Genomic DNA, 9,289 nt, shown 5'->3' with positions numbered 1-9,289 from the left:
AGATTGGTGGTGTCCTTTGGCCCAAGGATGGCACAACAAAACGTATTTACGTTTAATTCGTTTTTAATGAAACGCTAACACTCGTCGTCCTCGTTCCCGGACAACTCATTGTCAGATCTTGGAAAACGATTTTAAACGATATTTATTTCATTGACGTACAAAACTATCCGAGAATTTGTCTCTCGTAATTTCGATTTAAATAAAAGAAAAAAGAAAAAAAAATTACAAAGTCGAATAAGATTATTATTAGCTTCCCGGTAGAGATAATGAAAGATTAACATTATATATGCAGGTAATATTGAATTTTAAGTTCCCTAATTAACGTCACTTGTATCTTAAGATTTTATCGATCGAAACGTAAGATCGAACGCAACGTTTATGATACTAAATATTAACGTTACAGCAACGAAACTACGTTTTGAACGTTCGATAAGAATAAAACGACGATATTTGTTCGATAAAATCTTAAATATAAACACGTTGAAAGTTATTTTTCTTCAAGGAAAAAAAAAAGAAAATATAGTCAGAGAAAAATCATCGAGTTCTACCCAAAGAAAACGATTTTTCATTTTTATCCCTCTCCTTCTCTACCTCTCTCTCTCTCTCTCTTTCTTTTCAATACTCACTTAAAGAAACTTACAAAAGAGTAGATTCCTCGTTGTAGAACAAATACTAAGAGCTCTGCATCGTTAATGAAAGTCAACTACGAAACGAATGATAAAATAAAGGTGAAAAAATATAAAAATGGCATAGAAAGTGGAAGAGAGATAGAAATATGGATTCAAAGACCGTCGGAGAGTTTCTCGTCTCGACGATTTCTTTTTCTTCCTCTTCTTCTTCTTCTTCCTTCTCCTCCTCTTCTTCTTCTTTTCTTCATCGTGTTCTTCTTTTCACGTCTCCCGACTCCTACACGCTTATTCACGCGTGTATATTCAGACGAATGGTGCTCAGTATCTACCACACATAAAAACATACGTACATACATGAATACATACATATATATATATATATGTAAAAAAAAGAAAGAGAAGGAGGAACAGAAAGGAACATATTGAGAAAGTGGTGGGGTGAATCCACGAGAATTCTCACGTCTGCTTGACCTCCGACCCGTCGAATCGTCGCGTGGGTAGTCACTCGTTAAAGCTAATACGAGCTCGCGACACACAAATACAAACACACATATATATATACACACACATCGTACGAATACATATATATACGTATACATATAGATTTCTGTCTTCTCTTAATATCTTTCACTTTCTTCTCTCTTCGTCATTCTTATCTTCAATCATCCTCTCTCTATCTCTCTCTCTCTCTCTCTCTCTCTTTTATTCAATCTTTCTCATTCTTATTCACGCACGATCTACGCGTTCTTCGGTCCGCGATTTAAAAGAAGAGAAAAGGAATGACTTTGCGAGATAAAAGAAAGAGAGAGAGTGAGTGAGTGAGAGAGAGAGAGTGAGAGAAAAAAACTTTGGCAGAGTGTCTTGGTTCGAACGTGGCGCGAACGGGAATTGTTTCTGCCTTCGTGACTCGACATAAAGGCACGTTGTCACGGCTGTCGCTCTTTAGAAAGGAATATTAAATTAATATCGAACACACATCGAACGATCCTCCTATATACCCATCGCGTACCACGCCTGTGTACGTATCACGTCTTTTTCTATCATCATTTAAAAATTTCTCTCTCTCTCTCTCTCTCTCTCTCTCTCTCTCTCTTTTCTTTTTTTCTTTTACTCTTTCTGTCCTACTCGCTTGTGTTTGGTGGTCTTGTTAATTTAGTGTCTACTTCGATGATACTTTCCTTCGATCCTACGTTCGATCGAGTCAAAATAATATATCTCTGTGTGTTTGACAATCAAATATTGTATAATATAGTGAAAGCTCGTATTCGTCCTTGTGTGAAAGAAAAAGAAGAAGAAGAAAAAGAAATTGGAATATTATTTGACAATAATTTAATGAGAAACGTATCGCGATATAATTTAAACGTTAATAAAATAATTTAAATGTATTATAAAGTTGGTTACCCGTATGAGAAACGATTCATTCGTCCTTGGGATTAAAAAAAAGATATGAAAATTAAAACACACAAAAAAAAAAAAAGGATTATATACGGAGAAGTTGTTTAAAGAGATCAAAATACGTGCGTAACCTTGAATGAGATAAGCTCGAGAATGATCATGATGATGGAAGTAAAAGAAGACCGTGTGAGAAATAAAGAGAAAGAAATAAATAAAAAAAAAAAGAAAGAAAGAAAGAAAGAAATGAGTGAGTTGTTGTAGAAAGGCGAACAGCCGACGAAAGGGAACCGTCTACGAGGGCAATTAAAAGCAAACGACTGAAGTTTATTTTGAGCCTGCTCCAATTAGAGTGGGCGCCCCGTGGATAAACGGAACGACTCATTGCCATACACCGGAACACATCTCGTGACTCACTCACGTGTCGAGCTTTTACTCCTTCTTCCTCTTATTACATTTTTCCTTTTCTTCATCTTCTCCTTCTTGTTCTTCCTCTTCTTCTAAACCCCCACTCAAATCCCACCTAACCCCAACGCTAACCCCACTAACCTCCTCCACCACCACCACCTATACCTTTTTTCTTTTCTGCTTTTTTATTTTTTTAATTCTTTTGGGTTGGCCTCGCATGAGCAACCAACCAACCAACCAACACGGTGTGTCTTTCTCCAAGCTGACGTCACGTGGAGGATGGCGTCATCGTCGTCATCCTTACCGCTCGATTCCCACACTCGATGACCTTACTAACCCTTTCTTCTTTCGAGCTTGGCCCTTCTTACTTGGAACCGAGCCAAAGCTTTAAGTCGTCGTCGTCGTCGTCGTAGTTGTCGTGTGGCTCGTGCAGTTGACCAAGACACAGGGTCGTGATGATGATCTTTCCACGATTATTTCAATGTGTATGCGTTTGTATATGTTTAATCTCGTTGAAACATCATCCTCTTTCTTTTATACTTTTTATACATCTATCTTCTTTGACTCCTTTTCTTTCTTTCTTTTTTTCAGCGCGCACCATATTTCCACGCGGATAAAAAAGTAACACAAATTCTCTTTCGTATTCGTAACGCTTAATTATTATTTTGTTAGATCTTTTTAAAATGGATGCGCAATGGTTTTATTTCGTTTTTTTTTTCCTTTTGTATTTCTATTTGATTTTTTGTTGTTGTTGTTGTTGAATTTTTCACTAAAATTATTGTAGATAATTCTTATAAGCAATACGTGTAATTAATATAAGTGTTAAGATCTTACGAAATGTTAAATGTTCAAGTGTATTTATACGTTATTATCCGAATCAACATTAAAAGAAACATAAGAATCCGTTCGAAAATTCAAGTAAATTACAGTTCAGGATGAATATACCTTTAGGGTTGAAGAAAGTTAAATATCTCTCTTGGTGAAGATCTTTTTACACGATACGGAAAGTATGTTAAGTTGTAGGAACGTCCAACTTCCTCCGAGTTTTCCCATTTCACGCTTTTCATGGAGTTATCTTAGCGCGTTAAGGTATATGTATGTGTATGTGAATATACATATATATATATACCGCGGCCTCCAGCATGCTAACTCATAAATATCAATTATACACTTCGCAAGACTCTTTCTCTCTCTCTCTCTCTTTCTCATTCTTTCTCATTCTTTCTTTCACGTAACATTAGCATAATTCGCGAGTGCGGAAAGAGGAAAGAATTTTGTGGTGTTCAGGCCACCCAGTAGCAGCAACGCAGAAACCGGCGTTGGCAGAAAAGACGAGAGCTCACTTGCACACCTTCCCTTTAGCTAAAAGTAAAGAAGAAGAAGAAGAAGAACAAGAAGAAGAACAAAAAGGGTTCTCCCTTTTTTTACCCCTACTCTATACATACATACACACACATATACTCTCTCTCTCTCTATCTTTTTCTCTTCACCTGCAAAAGTCTCAGCTTTTTTCCTGAGGTTCGCGCCGATTCAAGGGCGGCGATCGTTAAAAACGCTTAAACTGGAAGATTACACGATTTAAGGATGCAAATTGCGGTGTCACCACGTGTACGTATGCAATGTATGACCCGTCACTGGACCCTCCCTTAATCTGCATAATCGTTTCGTTAACCGACACGCTGCACCACCATCTACATATTATTTTCGCTTCTTCTTTATCTTTCTCTCGTTTTTTTATTCTGTTTTTTTTTTCTTTTTCGTTAATCTTATTCTAAAGTAAAAAAAAAAAACAAAACCAAACGACAACAACAACAACAACAACAAAAGCTTACGGTCAGAATTATTTCAACAATCGAAACAGGTGTCGAAAAATGATCGATTTTATTCGGCAAAATAATTCGAATTACTTTTTAACGATTTCTCTTTTCTGCATCTCGAATCTTCATGCACATTATTTTCGATAAAACAATCTTTTACCTCGTTGTTGTTAACAACAATAACAGCTATATTATTTAAAACACGTGAAATAATATAAATCATTTCTCGTGCAGATTATTTATATATATATATATATATTTCGAAACATGCTTTTTTTAAAAGTTTACCATAAAGCATGTAGATATTTCGAATTGAACATATGCGCTGTTAATAACCTATTTAAATAAAACAAAATAATATAACAGATTCGAATGTTGCGCGTGTTCAATTTAGCGCAATACGAAATTGATCAATTTGTTAGCAGAATAAACCCGTTTCGAATATCAACGTATTTTCCCGATGTAACATTTAAAAAGCTAAGTAATTAACGAGGATATCCCTTCGATCTCTTCCCCCTACATCCCTCGCTCCCTCCCTCCCTCCCTCACCACTTTTTTACACACCCCACTTTGCATCAATATTTGTAAGAGGGAATAAACAGAACAAACAACCCCGAGTAGGATCGAGTGGGGAAATAAAAAAAAAAAATATACGGGATGGGATAAATATATTGTAGGGGAAGATGAAGAAGGAGAGAAAGATGGAAAAGAAAATACTACGCTATGGAATGAGAGAGAGAGAGAGAGAGAGAGAAAGGGAAAAAGGTATATATATCTTTCGGCGACCCTTTTCTCTCCGCGAATTACCATATTATTTCTATTAGACAGCTCGCTACCCACAATTAACGCGGACGTATCAGAAAATTAACGAACCGCGACCACGAGAAAGGACAGATGAAGAAAAAGAAAAAGGAAAAGTACAAGAAAAAAGGAGGGGGGGGGAGAAAAAAAAAAACATGAAAAAGGTACGCGCGAGAGAAGAAGAGAGAAGGGATAGAGGAGGAATTAAGCGATGGGATATAGAAATATATAATGAAAAAAAAAAAAATAGAAAAGAAAAATAACAGAGAGAAAGAGATGGAGAGAGGAAAAGAAAAAGGAACAAAAAGGGAAGGGGAAAAAAAAATATCCGAGAGAATATAATAAAAGAAGAGGAACAAGAAGAAGGAAGAAACTATAAGGGTTACGTGTAAAGGACAAACATTCGAGGTTACACTACCCTTCCTCTCCTTACCTCACGATCCTTATTCTTTTTTCTTTCTTCTTCTTCTTCTTCTTCTTCTTCTTTTCTATTCTCTATTCCTATCCTCTTTCATTCGTTCGTTCGTTCGTTCGTTCGTTCGTTCGTTCGTTCGAAACGAAACGAAACGAAACGAAATGAAGAAGAAAACCTGTTCGCAGGCGACGATACGATACCATGAGGAAACGGGTTAGATCAAATCCCGTCGCGTCCCCTCAGGGGGTTGACTCCAATCCGCCATTCCCGGAGACGAAAAAAAGGGAAACGGGAAAAGGGAAGGAAGAGAATCTCTGACTAAATGACGGGGGACAGGAAAAGAGAGAGAGAGAGAGAGAGTTCTTCTTCTTCTTCTTTTTCTTCTTCTTAAATAAAAAAAATTTTTTTGCAAGTCTCCGCAACGCTTCCGCTAATTAATACGCGGCACCTAACATCGATGAAGAACGGACGGACGGACGGACGGAAGGGCTCGTGCTAAGGCCGCCGTGAATAATTGGAATTATGTGAAAAGGTTTCATCTCTCTCTCTCTCTCTCTCTTTCTTTCTTACTTTCCTCTTCATACGAGATAACTTACGAGAAATGAGAAAATAAATAAAAAAGAAGAAAATAAAAAAGGGTCACGTGACGCACGTAATCGACTATCTTTTTCTCCTCGGGAACCTCTCCACCACCCCCCAAACCCATCCACCCTCTTCTCCTCTTTCTCATTCGTTCATCTTTCGTCGTCTTGTTGTAAGAGCTGACGTAATTGAATTCACGGATACTTTAGTTGGTTCTTTTTTCTGTTTTTTGTTTCCTTGTTTTTCTCTATCTCTTTACCCCCCTCCCCCACCACCACCACCACCACCACTGCCTCTCTGTTCTTTTTTTGCAATACTTTTTTGTTGTCTTTATTTAATCGATAAATTTAACCCTAAATTGTACACCTACTAAAACTGATTTTGCCGTTGATTATTTTCTAAAACCCTGGAATAATTTCAGATTACTTATCATTCTTTGGTCTTTGTGTATAAGAAGGAACAGAATGAGAGAAAGAAAGAGAGAGAGAGAAGGTATACATGCGCTTAAATTATTCTGGTATCTTATATTAAAACACATTATATGTAATAGAAACTAGATAATTTTCTCCTGTTCATATTTTTCATCGGTTATTTTTGTAGAAGCAAGGTTAAAAATATCTGTTTTTAATTAATTACATTTTTTCAGAATGAAGACAATTCAACAAAGCACGATATCCGGATTAACCCATACGCGAATAAGTTTCTTTTCTATTTACATTCACATGTTTGTTCGTTTATTATTTTTAAATTAAAAATTACGCGTATACGTTCAATTCGGTAATTCTTTTATAGTTAAAAAAGAAAAGGACAAAAATAATTTGCCGTCGTTAACACTTTTTTACCTTTCAAATTCTCCGATTAATAAAAAAGTCATAATAATAAGTAATAATAAAAGTAAATAGTAATAATAAAGGAAAGTAAGTAAAAAAGTAATAATAAGAGAAAAAGGAAAATGTAGAAAGAAAGAAATTGTTATATTTTAAAGTGACACGTTCGTTGTTAAATAATTCAAGAATAAAATATACACGCGAGTTTTTTTCCAGATAGTAAAGAAAAAATGCGAACGAGAGTGGCAATGGTTAGCATAATCGATCAATTCCCATTCCTCGATCGAAACCATAGCCGAATGGAGACACACCTGTATTGAGAGTCACGAATACATTGCTGTTTTCACCGTGGGCCGACCTTCTAGCGGATAAATTTCATGCTTCCGGCATTCTCTAAAGAGTCACTGTGATAAAATTTCCATAAAACGTATCGTCGATTTCGCTTCTCTCTACTATGTAATATATTATTGTCTTGTATGAATGTATGTATATACGTACGTACGTATATATATATATATATATATATATATTACACACGTATATTCGTATGCGGGTTTCGTTTCTCAATGTGTGCATTTCTCGTATCCATTTTCTTTATTCTTTCACGTTGAATCCTTCGATTTTACATTTCTTCTATATCCAAACTTTATTTTTTTTGTTAAGGAAACTTTTACCTCGACACACAAAGTAGAGCAATTCTAGAAATTTCTTTCTTATTTATTAACATAAATTCAATCAATCATCTATTTTTCCTTCCTATTATTACATAAACAACAAATATATTTTATCTGTGTGTGTATATATATATATATAAACTGAAAAAGCATCATGTTATTGTACTATAAATAAATAAATTCGATTTAATACCAAATAAGATTCAATATTATTGAGAAATCGAATTTCATTTAAAAGTTCGATTATGAAATCGTTCCAACTATCTATGCGATGATAGAAATCAATTTTCCGAAATGTAGTTGACAAAGTGAAATATCAATAGAAGAGAAAATACGACGGACATATTCTAATATAATTATACGTTTTCATAAACATTCTAAAAAAAAAAAAAAATGATTTTAATCCAAGTTTCTTAAGAGATCGAATTAAAAAATAAAAATAAACATCTAACTTTTTCGTTCTACTACCTAAAATCCGATTTCGCATTATCATTTTGTTTTTTTTTATTTCTTTCTAAAGAACACGTCGAGAGAGCTACCGGCGCAAACTATTATAATATACTGAAGATCAAAAAAAAAGAAAAAAAAGAACGAGAACTTCTGCTTTTGGAAAGGAGGTTTGAATAAAATGATTATGATAAGACCTCGATTAATTTGAAGCTTGTGGAACTACAGTAGTCAACGTACGAGTATGGTAAACCAAACACGCACATAAACACACTTTTTAATACACATACACACGCACACATAGGAAGAGTGTGAATAGGCTTTACGACTATCCGAGGAATATTCTCAGCTAGAAAGGAAAGAAGGATCCTTTTTCTCTCCCTGTATTTCATCCCCACCAATGGTACCTTAGAAAGATCCTGAGAATCCTTGAATGGTGAGCAAGTAAGAGCAACGGAATCAACCGGTCATTAATATTGTCGGATTAAACAGCGAACGTGCATTAATCTAACCCTCCCTCTCTCTTTCCGTCTCTACCCCTGCCCTCCCCCTATCCCTCTACCCCTCTCATCCTCTAACACCAAATCCTATTTCACGTCTTGAGCCTTCGAGGGGTTCTTCTTGTTTAGGAATGTCCCTTTCATTAGAGTATCCTTCGTGATCGAGAAGATTAACAAAAAAATCAATACAAAAAGAGAGAGAGAGAGAGAAAGAGAGTAAGAAAGAAAGAAGAAGGAATAAGATAAAATACATAAGATTAAAGCTTGTTTGTATTCAACTGTAAAGAGATCTATCTATTCGTTTAAAAAGTTAATCGAATTTCTAGGAAGTACGCAATCAAATCGTCGTCCAATTCCAAATCGACGAATCAATACGTTTTCTGTCTATTGTTTCCGAGTATATTGTGAGAATCGTTGATACGATGTTTCGTTGTACTTTGTTCTTTTTTTTTTTTCCTATTTTGTTTTTTCCATTTTATCAGAACGTTTTTCCAAAGCCAACGTATTTGTATTCGCTTCTTTCTTTTTGTTCTCTTTTTTTTTCCTCTCTCTCTCTCTCTCTTTCTCTTTTTTTTTTTTGGTTCCCCTCCCAGCCCTTATAATTTTATTTCGTATAATACGTTCGATCGAAACCGAACGAATGATATTAAAAGCGGAGATTTTTTTTTTGATTTTAAATTAAATATCGTGCACGAGTTCGTGTTAATTAAATTTAAAATAATTTTTCTTTTTTTTTTTTATATATATATATATTTTTAAAATATTGCACGAGAGAAGAAAATATATAATAAAAATAG

The sequence above is a fragment of the Polistes canadensis genome, unplaced genomic scaffold (assembly GCF_001313835.1).
Source record: "Polistes canadensis isolate GaletaPanama2010 unplaced genomic scaffold, ASM131383v1 scaffold_213, whole genome shotgun sequence".
NCBI lineage: Eukaryota > Metazoa > Arthropoda > Insecta > Hymenoptera > Vespidae > Polistes > Polistes canadensis.
This window is presented reverse-complemented; position numbering follows the sequence as displayed.